Here is a 16,411-nt window from a genome sequence, read left to right as displayed (position 1 = left end):
ATCCCTACCGGCCAAGAGCAGACGCTCTTATCCAGAGCGACTTACAGTAGAGTGCATACATTTTATTACATTTTTTTATTACATACTGAGACAAGGATATCCTTACCGGCCAAACCCTCCCTAACCGGGACGACGCTATGCCAATTGTGCGTCGCCCCACGGATCTCCCGGTTGCGACAGAACCTGGGCGCGAACCCAGCCCAGCCTGGGCGCAAACCCAGAGACTCTGGTGGCGCAGCTAGCACTGCGATGCAGTGCCCTAGACCACTGCGCCACCCGGGAGATAAAAAGTGTCATGTAAATGTAAAAAGACAGTGAAAAACAGAAGCGAGTCTATATACAGTAGCGAGGCTATAAAAGTAGCGAGGCTACATACAGACACCAGTTAGTCAGGCTGATTGAGGCAGTATGTACATGTAGATATGGTTAAAGTGACTATGCATATATGATGAACATATATACATGATCTCCCGGTTGGCGCAGTGGTCTAGGGCACTGCATCGCAGTGCTAGCTGCGCCACCAGATTCTCTGGGTTCGCCCCCAGGCTCTGTCGCAACCGGGAGATCCGTGGGGCGACGCACAATTGGCATAGCGTCGTCCGGGTTTGGCCGGTAGGGAGGGTTTGGCCGGTAGAGATATCCTTGTCTCAGTATGTAAAAAAAATAAAAATAAAAATAAATATGTAATAAAATGTATGCACTCTAAGTCGCTCTGGATAAGAGCGTCTGCTCTTGGCCGGTAGGGATATCCTTGTCTCAGTATGTAAAATGGTAATAAAATGTATGCGCTCTGGATAAGAGCGTCTGCTAAATGACTGTAAATGTAATGAACAGAGAGTAGCAGTAGTGTAAAGGGTGGGTGGCGAGACACAATGCAAATAGCCATTTGATTACCTGTTAAGCAGTCTTATGGCTTGGGGATAAAAACTGTTGAGAAGCCTTTTTGTCCTAGACTTGGCACTCCGGTACCGCTTGCCATGCGGTAGTAGAGAGAACAGTCTATGACTGGGGTGGCTGGGGTCTTTGACCATTTTTAGGGCCTCTGACACCGCCTGGTGGAGAGGTCCTGGATGGCAGGCAGCTTAGCCCCAGTGATGTACTGGGCTGTACGCACTACCCTCTGTAGTGCCTTGCGGTCGGAGGCCGAGCAGTTGCCATACCAGGCAGTGATGCAACCAGTCAGGATGCTCTCGATGTTGCAGCTGTAGAAGCATTTGAGGATCTCAAGACCCATGCCAAATCTTTTTAGTTTCCTGAGGGGGAATAGGCTTTGTTGTGCCCTCTTCACGACTGTCTTGGTGTGTTTGGACCATTCTAGTTTGTTGGTGATGTGGACACTGAGGAACTTGAAGCTCTTAACCTGCTCCGTTACAGCCCTTTTGATGACAATGGGGGCGTGCTCGGTCCCCCTTTTCCTGTAGTCCACAATCATCTCCTTAGTATTGGTTACGTTGAGGGATAGGTTGTTATTCTGGAACGACCCGGCCAGGTCTCTGACCTCCTCCCTATAGGCTGTCTCGTCGTTGTCGGTGATCAGGCCTACCGCTGTTGTGTCATCTGCAAACTTAATGATGATGTTGGAGTTGTTGGCAAGGCCATGCAGTCATGGTTGAACAGGGAGTACAGGAGGGGACTGAGCACGCACCCCTGGGAGCTCAATGTTGAGGATCAGCGTGGCAGATGTGTTGCTACCCACTCTCACCACCTGGGGGTGGCCCATCAGGAAGTCCAGGATCCAGTTGCAGAGGGAGGTGTTTAGTCCCAGGATCCTTAGCTTAGTGATGAGCTTTGAGGGCACTATGGTGGGATAATGGGATAATGGGATAATGGTGTTGATGTGAGCCATGACCAGGCTTTCAAAGCACTTCATGACTACAGACGAGAGTGCTACGGGTCGGTAGTCATTTAGGCAGGTTACATTGGTGTTCTAGGACACAGGCATTATGGTGGTCTGCTTAAAACATGTTGGTATTACAGACTCGGACAAGGAGAGGTTGAAAATGTCATTGAAGACACTTGCCAGTTGGTCAGCGCATGCTCGCAGTACACGTCCTGGTAATCCGTCTGGCCCTGCGGCCTTGTGAATGTTGACCTGTTGAAAGGTCCTACTCACATCAGCTGCGGAGAGCGTGATTACACAGTCATCCGGAACATCTGGTGCTCTCATGCATGTTTCAGTGCCATTTGCCTCGAAGCGAGCATAGAAGTAGTTTAGCTCTCGGCTGTGCTTCCCTTTGTAGTCTGTAATGGTTTGCAAGCCCTGTCAGGTCTGATAAGGGCGGCAGCGTAGCCTAGTGGTTAGAGCGTTGTACTAGAAATCGAAAGGTTGCATGTTCAAATCCACGAGCCGACCAGATACAAATCTGTTGTGCTGCCCTAGAACAAGGCCAATAACCCACTATTCCTAAGTTGTAATTGAAACATGATTTTGTTCTTAACTTCTTTGGGGTAGGGGGCAGTATTTTCACGTCCGGATGAAAAGCATCCCCAGAGTAAACGACCTGCTACAAAGCCATAAAAGCTAGATTATGCATATTACAAAACTCTGACGTTTCTAAAACTGTTTGAATGATCTCTGTGAATATAACAGAACTCATATGGCAGGCAAAAACCTGAGATAAAATCCAACCAGGAAGTGGGAAATCTGAGGTTGGTCGATTTTCAACTCAGCTCCTATTGAAGATACAGTGGGATATTGGTAATGTTGCACTTCCTAAGGCTTCCACTAGATGTCAACAGTCGTTAGAACCTTGTCTGATGCTTCTACCGTGAAGTGGGGCCGAATGAGAGAGGAATGAGTCAGGTCTATCATGACCTAAAAATGCCCTGACCATGCAAGTTCACGTGAGAGCGAGCTCTGTTCCATCGCACTTCTGAAGACAATGGAATACTCCGGTTGGAACATTATTGAAGAATTATGTTAAAAACATCCTAAAGATTGATTCAATACTTCGTTTGTCATGTTTTTACGGACTGTAATATAACTTTTTAAACTTTTCGTCCGTACTTTCCGCTGGACCTGCCCGCGCGTCGTGAGTTTGGAAAGTGTACTGAACGCTAGAACAACAAGGAGGAATTTGGACATAAATGATGGACATTATCGATCAAACAAACATTTATTGTGGAACTGGGTTTCCTGGGAGTGCATTCTGATGAAGATCATTAAAGGTAAGTGAATGTTTATAATGTTACTTCTGACTTCTGTTGACTGCATAATATGGTGGATATATTTGTGTCTTGATTGGGCTCTGAGCGCCGACTCAGATTATTGCATGGTTTGCTTTTTTGTAAAGCTTTTTTGAAATCTGACACAGCGGTTGCATTAAGGAGAAGTGCATCTAAAATTCCATGCATAACAGTTGTATCTTTTAGCAATGTGTATTATGAGTATTCCTGTAAATTGATGTGGCTCTCTGCAAAATCAAAGGATGTTTTTTGAACATCTGAGCGTAAGGCGCCAATGTAAACTCAGATTTTGGGATATAAATATGAACTTTACCGAACAAAACATACATGTATTGTGTAACATGAAGTCCTATGAGTGTCATCTGATGAAGATCATCAAAGGTTAGTGATTAATTTGATCTATATTTCTGCTTTTTGTGAATCCTCTCTTTGGCTGGAAAAATGGCTGTGTTATTCTGTGAATAGGCTCTCACCTAACATAATCGTTTGGTTTGCTTTCGTCGTAAAGCCTTTTTGGAATCGGACACAGTGGCTGGATTTACAACAAGTGTATCTTTAAAATTATGTAAAATACATGTATGTTTGAGGAATTTTAATTATGGGATTTCTGTTGTTTTGAATTTGGCGCCCTGCAGTTTCACTGGCTGTTGAAGAGGTTAAATAAAGGTAAAATAAAATGAGTGTCAGAGCTGATGAAGTATGATTCAATCTTAGTCCTGTATTGACACCTTGCTTGTTTGATGGGTAGAGTCCCGTTCCTTGAAAGCGGCAGCTCTAACCAGTGTAGATGATACCTGTAATCCATGGCTTCTGGTAGGGGTATGTACGTACGGTCACGTCATCGATGCACAAATTGATGAAGCCAATGACTGATGACTGTTTTCCTCAATGCCATCGGAGGAATCACGGAACATGTTCCAGTCTGTGCTTTCAAAACTGTCCTGTAGCTTAGCATCTGCTTCAACTGACCATTTTTTTATTGATCTGGTGATTTCTACTTCAATTTTAGCTTGTAAGCAGGAATCAGTAGAATAGAATTATGGTCAGATTTGCCAAATGTAGGGCGAGGGAGAGATTTGTATGGGTCTCTGTGTGTGGGGTAAAGGTGGTCCAGCGTTTTTTTTACTCTGGTTGCACATTTAACATGCTGTTAGAAATTTGGTAAAACTGGTTTAAGTTTCCTTGTTTTCTGTGAAACAGAGAATGTTACAATCTCTGATGTCTCTCTGGAAGGCAACCCTTGCTTGAATTTCATCTACCTTGTTGTCAAGAGACTGGACATTGGCAAGTAGTATACTCAGCAGCGGTGAGTGATGTGCCCATCTACTTAGCCTGACGTGGAGGCCGCTCCATCTGCCCCTTCTGCGGTGCCGTTGTTTTGGGTCGGCTACTGGGAATAGATCCATTGTCCAGGGTGGTGGTCCGAACAGAGGATCCGCTTCGGGAAAGTCGTATTCCTGGTCATAATGTTGGTTAGTTGACGTTACACTTATATCCAATAGTTCTTCCTGGGTATGTGTAATAAGACTTAACATTACCTGGGGTAACAATGTAAGAAATAATACATAAAAAAATAAATACTGCATAGTTTCCTAGAACTCGAAGCGATGCAACCGTCTCTGTCGGCGCCATCTTAGCCACTATGGAAGCATGATGTAATATTGAAGAGTGCAGGGCTCAGATTGCAACCCTGGCGAAGGCCCCGCCCCTGGTCAAAGAATTCTGTTATTTTCTTGCCAATTTTGATGCTGCGGGTTTTGCTAGTATACATTTATTTAATTATGTAATGTGTTTTACCCCCTACACCACTTTCAATAACTTTGTAGAACAGTCCTGTATGCCAAATGATTTTTGGAAGTCGATAAAGCAATCGTACCTTTTGGTATTATTTTGGTGGACATGTTTATCTATCAGGGTGTGTAGGGTGTAAATATGATTGGTCGTGTAATGTTTTGGTATAAATCAAATTTGGCTTTTACTCAAGACATTGTGCTTATTAAGGAAGTTTAGAACTCTTACATTTATAATACTACTAATAACCTACACTCAGGATAAAATTAAACAGTTTTAATATAGCCAATTTACATTTTGTACTTGTGAATTTGAGCATCTTTTCACATTGTCCCAAGATGGCATAGCAGTCTGACGTCCTTTGTCCTCGTCTTGTCGTGTCCCGTGTATATATATATTTACATCTTTCTTCGCATATCTTTTATATATTTTATTTTCCAAAAACTCAACTTCAAAACACTCTCCTGCAACCCGCCTCACCAATTATTAAAAAAAAATATTATTTACCTCAAATCTGAAATCCACAATAGAAGCTAGCCAGAAGCTAGCCAGAAGCTAAACAGAAGCTAGCCAGAAGCTAGCCAGAAGCTAACCAGAAGCTAGCCAGAAGCTAGCCAGTTTACTGGCTAACGTTAGTATTCAGCTAACCACAGTTTGTGGTCATCAGCTATCCTTTAGTTCAAAAGCTATTGCCAGTTTTGTACTACGCGACTCAGACCAGAACATACCGAACCTATTTTTCTTTCCATATCCCCGGATTTCAACCGCAAGCTCTGGACATTTACACCTGGATCTCGCAGCTAGCTAGCTAGCTGCTATCCGTGTGACTATTGGCTTACGTCGATCCCGGAGCAAACATCAATTATTCCAGAGCTAGCCAGCTGAAGAGTTCCATCAGCCACTCCTGGGCTACAATCACCTATCCGGACCCGTTTTAATGCCGATGCGGAGCCCCACCGGGCCTTCACGACTGGACTACCGACGTTATCTGCCCGAGGGAGTTATCCAACTGGCCCCTCCGTCGCGACGTTACCTGAACACCCATCTGCGGCCCGCTAATCATTAGCTGTCTTATCGGCTGCTATAGGTCTATAGGTCTATAGGTCTATCTATCAGACAATTTTTCTTGGGTTACTATAACTATATCTATTTTGCCAATTGGATTGATCCCCTCTGCCACACGGAACCCCACTAATCTACCGTCGGAAACGCACGAGGTGGCTAAAATCAGACTTCCATCCTATGCTAGCTTGCTACCGATGGCTCAGCTAGCTGTCTGAATCGCCGTTACCACAACCAACCTTACTACTCACTGGACCCTTATGATCACTCGACTAAGCATGCCTCTCCTTAATGTCAATATGCCTGTCCATTGCTGTTCTGGTTAGTGTTTATTGGCTTATTTCACTGTAGAGCCTCTAGCCCTGCTCATTATACCTTATCCAACCTTTCAGTTCCACCACCCACACATGCGATAACATCACCTGGTTTCAATGATGTTTCTAGAGACAATATCTCTCTCATCATCACTCAATACCTAGGTTTACCTCCACTGTATTCACATCCTACCATACCTTTGTCTGTACATTATACCTTGAAGCTATTTTATCGCCCCCAGAAACCTCCCTTTACTCTATGTTCCGGACGTTCTAGACGACCAATTCTCATATCTTTTAGCCGTACCCTTATCCTACTCCTCCTCTGTTCCTCTGGTGATGTAGAGGTGAATCCAGGCCCTGCAGTGCCTAGCTCCACTCCTATTCCCCAGGTGCTCTCATTTGTTGACTTCTGTAACCGTAGTAGCCTTGGTTTCATGCATGTTAACATTAGAAGCCTCCTCCCTAAGTTTGTTTTATTCAATGCTTTAGCACACACTGCCAACCCGGATGTTCTAGCCGTGTCTGAATCCTGGCTTAGGAAGACCACGAAAATTTCTGAAATCTCCATTCCTAACTACAAAATTTTCAGACAAGATAGAACGGCCAAAGGGGGGGGGGGGGGGTGTTGCAATCTACTGCAAAGATAGCCTGCAGAGTCATGTCCTACTATCCAGGTCTGTACCCAAGCAATTTGAACTTCTACCTTTAAAAATCCCACTCTCTAAAAACAAGTCTCTCATCGTTGCCGCCTGCTATAGACCACCCTCTGCCCCCAGCTGTGCTCTGAACACCATATGTGAACTGATTGCCCCATCTATCTTCAGAGCTCGTGCTGCTAGGCGACCTAAACTGGAACATGCTTAACTCCCCAGCCATCCTACAATCTAAGCTTGATGCCCTCAATCTCACACAAATTATCAATGAACCTACCAGGTACCTCCCCAAAGCCGTAAACACGGGCACCCTCATAGATATCATTCTAACCAACTTGCCCTCTAAATACACCTCTGCTGTTTTCAACCAAGATCTCACCGATCACTGCCTCATTACCTGCATCCGTAATCGGTCAGCGGTCAAACGACCTCCACTCATCACTGTCAAACGCTCCCTGAAACACTTCAGCGAGCAGGCCTTTCTAATCGACCTGGCCGGGGTATCCTGGAAGGATATTGATCTCATCCCGTCAGTAGAGGATGCCTGGTTATTTTTTTTGAATGCCTTCCTCACCATCTTAAATAAGCATGCCCCATTCAAGAAATTTAGAACCAGGAACAGATATAGCCCTTGGTTCTCTCCAGACCTGACTGCCCTTAACCAACACAGAAACATCCAATGGCGTTCTGCATTAGCATCGAACAGCCCCCGTGATATGCAACTTTTCAGGGAAGCTAGAAACCAATATACACAGGCAGTTAGAAAAGCCAAGGCTAGCTTTTTCAATCAGAAATTTGCTTCCTGCAACACAAACTCAAAAACATTCTGGGACACTGTAAAGTCCATGGAGAATAAGAACACCTCCTCCCAGCTGCCAGCTGCACTGAGGACAGGAAACACTGTCACCACCGATAAATCTAGTATAACTGAGAATTTCAATAAGCATTTTTCTACGGCTGGCCATGCTTTCCACCTGGCTACCCCTACCCCGGTCAACAGCACTGCACCCCCCACAGCAACTCGCCCAAGCCTTCCCCATTTCTCCTTCTCCCAAATCCAGTCAGCTGATGTTCTGAAAGAGCTGCAAAATCTGGACCCCTACAAATCAGCCGGGCTAGACCATCTGGACCCTCTATTTCTAAAATCATCTGCCTAAATTGTTGCAACCCCTATTACTAGCCTGTTCAACCTCTCTTTCGTATCATCTGAGATTCCCAAAGATTGGAAAGCTGCCGCGGTCATCCCCCTCTTCAAAGGGGGTGACACACTAGACCCAAACTGCTACAGACCTATATCTATCCTACCCTACCTTTCTAAGGTCTTCGAAAGCCAAGTCAACAAACAGATTACCGACCATTTCGAATCCCATCGTACCTTCTCCGCTATGCAATCTGGTTTCAGAGCTGGTCATGGGTGCACCTCAGCCACGCTCAAGGTCATAAACGATATCCTAACCACCATCGATAAGAAACAATAATGTTCAGCCGTATTCATTGACCTGGCCAAGGCTTTCGACTCTGTCAATCACCACATCCTCATCGGCAGACTCGATAGCCTTGGTTTCTCAAATGATTGCCTCGCCTGGTTCACCAACTACTTCTCTGATAGAGTTCAGTGTGTCAAATCGGAGGGCCTGTTGTCCGGGCGTCTGACAGTCTCTATGGGGGTGCCACAGGGTTCAATTATGGGACCGACTCTCTTCTCTGTATACATCAATGATGTCGCTCTTGCTGCTGGTGTGTCTCTGATCCACCTCTACGCAGACAACACCATTCTGTATACTTCTGGCCCTTCTTTGGACACCGTGTTACCAACCCTCCAGACGAGTTTCAATGCCTTACAACTCTCCTTCCGTGGCCTCCAAATGCTCTTAAATACAAGTAAAACTAAATGCATGCTCTTCAACCGATCGCTGCCTGCACCTGCCCGCCTGTCCAACATCACTACTCTGGACGGCTCTGACTTAGAATATGTGGACAACTACAAATACCTAGGTGTCTCGTTAGACTGTAAACTCTCCTTCCAGACTCACATCAAACATCTCCAATCCAAAGTTACATCTAGAATTGGCTTCCTATTTCACAACAAAGCATCCTTCACTCATGCTGCCAAACATACCTTTGTAAAACTGACCATCCTACAGATCCTCGACTTCGGCGATGTCATTTACAAAATAGCCTCCAATACCCTACTCAATAAATTGGATGCAGTCTATCACATTGCCATCCGTTTTGTCACCAAAGCCCCATATACTACCCACCACTGTGACCTGTACGCTCTCATTGGCTGGCCCTCGCTTCATCCTCGTCGCCAAACCCACTGGCTCCAGGTCATCTTCAAGACCCTGCTAGGTAAAGCCCCCCCTTATCTCAGCTCGCTGGTCACCATAGCAGCACCCACCTGTAGCACGCGCTCCAGCAGGTATATCTCTCTGGTCACCCATAAAACCAATTCTTCCTTTGGGCGCCTCTCCTTCCAGTTCTCTGCTGCCAATGACTGGAATGAACTACAAAAATCTCTGAAACTGGAAACACTTATCTCCCTCACTAGCTTTAACTTCTCTGGGATATGTGGGACGGTAGCGTCACACTTGGCCAAAAGCCAGAAAAAATGTAGCGCGCTAAATTCAAATATATTACTATAAAAATCAATCTTTCATGAAATCACACACCACGCAATAATCTGAGACGGCGCTCAGATATAACAACATTTCTCCGCCATGTTGGAGTCAACAGAAATACGAAATGACATCATAAATATTCCCTTACCTTTGATGATATTCATCAGAATGCACTCCCAGGAATCCTAGTTCCACAATAAATCATTGTTTTGTTCGATAATGTCCATTACTTATGTCTAAGTAGCTACTTTTGCTAGGATGTTTAGTGCACATGTCCAAACGCTCGCGCAGATGCAGGCGAACTCGGACAAAAACTTCAAAAAGTTATATAACAGGTCGAATAAACTGGTCAAACTAAGTAGAGAATCAATCTTCAGGATGTTGTTATCATAACTTTCCAATAACGTTCCAACCGGAGAATTCCTTTGTGTCTCTAGAAGTTATGGAAAGCAAGACGATATCGTTTGGAACACGCTAGACCAGGAACTGGCATTCTGCCAGACCAATGACTGAAACACCTCCCATCCGGCTCAACAACGCAGTAGAGGCAAACAGATCCATATCTTACAGGGAACTGAATAGCTGATGAGTTGAACATCGACCAGCCTCAGAATTCTCACTTCCTGTTTGGATTTTTTTTTCAGTTCTGTTATACTCACAGACATCATTCAAACAGTTTTAGTAACTTCAGGTGTGTTTTATATCCAATAGTAATAATAATATGCATATATTAGCATCTGGGACAGAGTAGGAGGCAGTTCACTATGGGCACGCAATTCATCCAAAAGTGAAAATGCTGCCACCTATCACAAAGAGGTTAACCTGTTATGGCTGCAGCCCGGTGTCGGTACACTTATGACAACAGCCCGTCCAAGTGCAGGGCGCGAAATTCAAAATATATTTTTTAGAAATATTTAACTTTCACACATTAACCTGTTATGGCTGCAGCCCGATGTCAGCCCGACGCCGGTACACCTATGACAACATCCAGCTCAAGTGCAGGGCGCGAAATTCAAAATCTATTTTTTTTTAATATTTAACTTTCACACATTAACAAGTCCAATACAGCATTTGAAAGATAAACATCTTGTCAATCCAGCCAACATGTCCGATTTTTTAAATGTTTTACAGAGAAAACACCACATATATTTATGTTAGCTCACCACCAAATAAAAAAGGAGGACAGACATTTTTCACAGCACAAGTAGGATGCAAGTAGCATGCACAAGCCAACCTAACTAACCTAGAACCAACCTAAATAACCTAGAAAAAATTACCTCAGATGACAGTCCTATAACATGTTACACAATAAATCTATGTTTTGTTCCAAAAATTTGCATATTTTAGCTATAAATCAGTTTTACATTACTGCTACCATCATAGCTACAGTCAGAAATCGCACGGGAGTAGCCAGAGAAAATACAGACACCAACGTCAACTACTAATTACACATCATAAAACATTTCAGAGAAATATATGGTGGATAGCTAATGAAAGAGAAAGATCTTGTGAATAGAGCCAATATTTCAGATTTTTCAAGTGTTTTACAGCGAAAACACAATATATCGTCATATTAGCTTACTACAATAGCTAACATCACAACAGCATTGACTCAAGGCAAACGGTAGCATAGCACAGTTCGACAGATATATGAAAAAGCATCCCAAATTGGGTCCTTATCTTTGTTGATCTTCCATCAGAATGTTCTCCAAGGGGTCCTTTGTTCAGAAATGTCTTTATTTCGATCCAGAATGAACAATTTCCCTCTTGAATTAGCAAGCACACTGGCAGTGCGACGCTAACCTATCCATCTTGAAAAAATTCTTGCGTCGCATCACGTCTAAAGTCCAGAATACATTTCAATAATATAATTAAACTATATTGAAATAACATACTTTAGGATGATATTGTGACATGTATCAAATAAAATCGAAGCCAGAGATCATATTCACCTTTACAGAGTGTTTTCCAGGAGCCGAGTCCAGGTCCTACTTCGCGCCCAGAAAGAAAAATAAACTGTGCAACACTCACTCCAAGAGGTTGTGTTCAACCCTTCTCTCACTTCCGCATGACACCCAGAGGAAGGCGTATGACGTGTTTCTACAGTCCTAAGTGACATGCCCTTTTATAGACAAGGGCTTGAAGAGCGACATCGATTTTGGAAATCTCACTTCCGGATAGGAAATGGGCTGTAAAAATAGTTCTGTTCCACTTAGAGAAATAATTAAAACGGTTTTAGAAACTAGAGACTGTTTTCTATCCAATAGTAATAATAATATGCATATTGTAAGAGCAAAAATTGATTAAGAGGCCGTTTGAAAATTTGCACATATTTTCCAGTTTTTCAATACGCCCCCTGCAGCCATAACAAATTAACAAGTCCAATACAGCAAATGAAAGATACACATCTTGTGAATCCAGCCAACATGTCCAATTTTTTAAAGGTTTTACAGCGAAAACACCACGTATATTTATGTTAGCTCACCACCAAATACAAAAAAGCACAGACATTTTTCACAGCACAGGTAGCTTGCACAAAACCAGCCTAACTAACCAAGAACCAACCAAACTAACCAAGAAACAACTTCATCAGATGACAGTCTTATAACAAGTTATACAATAAATCTATGTTGTATAAATCATAGTTTTACATTGCAGCTACAATCGGAAATAGCACCGAAGCAGCTAGAACAATTACAGAGACCAAATTGAAATACCCAAATACTCATCATAAAACATTTATGAAAAATACATGGTGTACAGCAAATTAAAGTCAAACATCTTGTGAATCCAGCCAATATTTCCGATTCTTTAAGTGGTTTACAGCGAAAACACAATATAGCATTATATTAGCTTACTACAATAGCCAACCACACAACAGCATTGATTCGTTACGCACGTTAGCGATATCGAATAAACCATCAAAAGATATACATTTTTTCACTAACCTTCTCAAAGTTCATCAGATGACAGTCCTATAACATCATATTACACAATACATATATGGTTTGTTCGAAAATGTGCATATTTAGAGCTGAAATCCGTGGTTATACATTGGGAAAACTTAGCATCTTTTTCCCAGAATGTCCGGATATATTTCTGACACTCACCTATTCTAATCAAATAACTATTCATAGACTTTACTAAAAAATACATGTTGGACAGCAAATTAAAGATATCTTAGTTCTCAATGCAATCGCCGTGTTAGAATTCAGAAAATAACTTCATTACGACATGCAGCTTACGTTATGGCGAGAGAGCGCCCAAAATCTGGGCGCAAACTAATAGTACACATGTTCGACAGATATATGAAATAACATCATAAATGGGTCCTACTTTTGATGATCTTCCATCAGAATGTTGTACAAGGGGTCCTTCGTCCAGAACAATCATTGTTTGGTTTTAGAACGGCCTTTTTCCCTCTCGATTTAGCAAGCAAAACTATATTGAAAAAACATACTTTACGATGATATTGTCACATTTATCAAATAAAATCAAAGCCGGAGCTATTAGCCGTCTATAACAACAGCTTTTCAGAAGCCAATCCAGAAGTCCTTTCCGCGTCTTCCTGAACAAAGGAAATTGGGGTCCTGTCATTCCAAGAGCTCTCTTTTGACCATAGAAAGAGCTAGAGACCCCATTTCACCTCTCACAGCCTATTGACATCTAGTGGAAGGCGTATGAAGTGCATGTATACTAATAGATTTCAAGCAAAAGATTAGGTAGGCCCTGGAACAGAGCCTCGATTTGAGATTTTTCACTTTCTGACAGGAAGTTTGCTGCAAAATGAGTTCTGTTTTACTCACAGATATAATTCAAACGGTTTTAGAAACTTGAGAGTGTTTTCTATCCAATAGTAATAATAATATGCATATTGTACGAGCAAGAATTGAGTACGAGGCCGTTTGAAATGGGCACCTTTCATCCAAGTTACTCAATACTGCCCCTACAGCCCAAAGAAGTTAATACAACCGCTGTGTCAGATTTCAAAAAAACTTTACGGAAATATAAACCATGCAATAATCTTAGACGGAGCTCAGATGATTAGCCAAATTAGCCACCATGTTGGACTCAACAGAAACCAGAAAATACATGATAAATGTTTCCTTACCTTTGATGAATTCATCAGAATGCAGTCCTAGGAATCCCAGGTCCACAATAAATGCTTGAAATGTTCGTTCATGTCCGTTATTTATGTCAAATTAGCTACTTTCGAATTGTTTACCAAATACCCTAACCAAAGTCTCAAAGCGCGACCACTATGACGAAATGTGACGAAATGTCCAAACGTTCCGTTACAGTCAGTAGAAACATGTCAAACGATGTACTGAATCAATCTTTAGAATGTTGTTAACATACATCTTGAATAACGTTCCAACCAGAGAATTAAATCGACTTCAATTGAGAGAAGGAACGGAGCTCACACGTGAACGCGCCAGTTCAATGCGTGGGCACCTCATGGCAGTGATTACTCATTCCTGTCTCCTTCGAATCCCCTTCAAATTAGAGTCATCAGACTAAGTTCTATTGACTGTTGACATCTAGTGGAAGCCGTAGGAAGTGAAAACCCATCCATATCTCTCTTTATATTCAATAAGAGCTTGGTTGAAAATAACGGACATGAACGAACATTTCAAACATTTATTAAAGTCCATAATTTATGTCCAAATTCTTCCTTTTGTTAGGGCGTTTAGTAAACAAATCGAAACTCACGAGCGCGGGCAAGTCCAGCGGAAATGTCGGACAAAAAATCCAAAAAGTTATATTACTGGTCGTAGAAACAAATCAAACGATGTATAGAATCAATCTTTAGGATGTTTTTATCATAAATGTTCAATAATGTCCCAACCGGAGAATTAATTTGTCTGTAGAAAAGCAATGGAACGAGAGGTAACTTTCTCATGACCGCGCATGACCAGCCCGTGGCTGCTGGCAGACCTCTGACTCATTCCCCTCTCATTCAGCCCCCCTTCACAGTAGAAGCCTGCAACAACGTTCTAAAGACTGTTGACATATATTGGAAGCCTTAGAAAGTGCAAGATGACCCATATCCCATTGTATATTCAATAGGGGCTGAGTTGAAAAACTACAAACCTCAGATTTCCCACTTCCTGGTTGTATTTTTTCTCAGGTTTTTGCCTGCTATATGAGTTCTGTTATACTCACAGACATCATTCAAACAGTTTTAGAAACGTCAGAGTGTTTTCTATCCAATACTACTAATAATACGCATATATTAGCATCTGGGACTGAGTAGGAGGCAGTTTACTCTGGGCACGCTTTTTTTCCAAACGTGAAATGCTGCCCCGTATCCATAAGAAGTTTTAAAGCAGAAATTAACAACAGGAGGTTTGTCCTTATAAATGTGTATGTGTATGCACCAAACACAGGGAAGTGGGTTTCTGTTTGGGTGTCTTAGACAGGAACTCTCACAGGTAGCGCCTGAAGAGACGCTGGTGGTCGGTGGGAACTGGAACTGAACGATGGATTTGACAAAATACAGAAATGGGGAGGAGCCTCATTCAGGCTCAGTGGGGGTGTTAAGGGACATCATTAATCAGTTTGAACTAGTGGATGTTTGGAGAACTAGACATCCCAACACAAGGCAGTATACATGGGTGAAGGTCTTTGGGGCTAGGGTGAGTGCAGCCCGACTCGATCAGTTTTACATGTCCAGGAATCAGAGCAATAGGGTGTTGGGCTATACCATTCTCCCGGTAGGTTTTTTGTATAACCACATAAACATGGCTCTGCTGTCTATTTCACCAGGGCCTCGGCATGCATCATATTGGATGTTGAATGTAATGCTCTTTCAAGATACCACTATTTGCTCACGTTTCCAGACTTTTTAGGAAGGTGGGGGCAGCGAAGAGAGGAGTATGAGTCTCAGAGTCAATGGTGGTATACAGCTCTCTCACCCTCAGAGGTTATGAGAGTATTGGGGGAACTCGAGCGTAGTATAAGTGTGGTGGAGGTAGAGCTGGTGGGGTAAGGCAATGTAGGCCTCCATGCTAATTTAGCCTAATTACGTAGGGGCCTTGGCAGTTTTATCCAGGTTAAAGCGAATGGAGCACTTGTAAGAGCTAGTTCTCCATGCTCAAGGAGATGGATGCTCCCAGCTCCTCCTCCTTTGGTTTGGAAAGACAGAGCGGTGAAGCCAAGGGTGTGCATTGTCTACGGCTGTCGGATGTGCGGGTGACCTCTGTGGTGGGGAGATGCGGGAGCGGACTGTGGAGTTTTATACTGAATTGTATAGGGCAGAAGTGTGTGATACTGTTTGTGCTCAGGTTTTGTTTGCAGACCTCCCTAAGCTCTCTCTGGCACAGAGGGTGATCTTGACATTCCCCTGTTCTCCCATTAACTGGCAGAGGCCGTAATCCAGATGTCCCCCGGCCGTGCACCGGGGGTCGATGGACTCCCAGTGGAGTTTTATAAAAAAATTCTGTGGAATAATTGCACTGGACTTCTTTTGTATGTTGCGTGAGTGCGTTGGAATAGGAGAGTTGCTGATGAGCTGTCGTCGTACGGATCTGACTCTCCTACACAAGAAAGGGAACTTGTGTGAATTTAGGAGCTGGAGGCCTGTGTCATTGCTTTGTGCAAACTACAAGATTATTGCCAAGGTCGTCTCTAACAGGCTGATGTTCCATCTGGACTCTGTAGTACACAAGGACCAGACAAACTGTATCCCAGGATGCTCCATCATGGACAGCTTGTTCTTAATCAGGGACATGTTGGACTTGTCGAGAGTTTCTAATGTGAACTTTGGACGGGTCTCTTT

General features: G+C 43.1%; 1 protein-coding gene across 1 annotated transcript in view; it reads left to right on the top strand.

The window, feature by feature from the left end:
• LOC139530967 (membrane-associated guanylate kinase, WW and PDZ domain-containing protein 2-like) overlaps positions 1-16,411 on the top strand; it is a 348,222-nt gene that overhangs the window by 270,690 nt on the left and 61,121 nt on the right. The gene's annotated exons all lie outside the window — the stretch shown is intronic.

Source organism: Salvelinus alpinus, chromosome 9 (assembly GCF_045679555.1).
Source record: "Salvelinus alpinus chromosome 9, SLU_Salpinus.1, whole genome shotgun sequence".
In the NCBI taxonomy this organism is placed as follows: Eukaryota; Metazoa; Chordata; class Actinopteri; order Salmoniformes; family Salmonidae; genus Salvelinus; species Salvelinus alpinus.
Note: the sequence above shows the minus strand (reverse complement) of the source record. Positions and strands in the feature narration are given on the sequence as shown.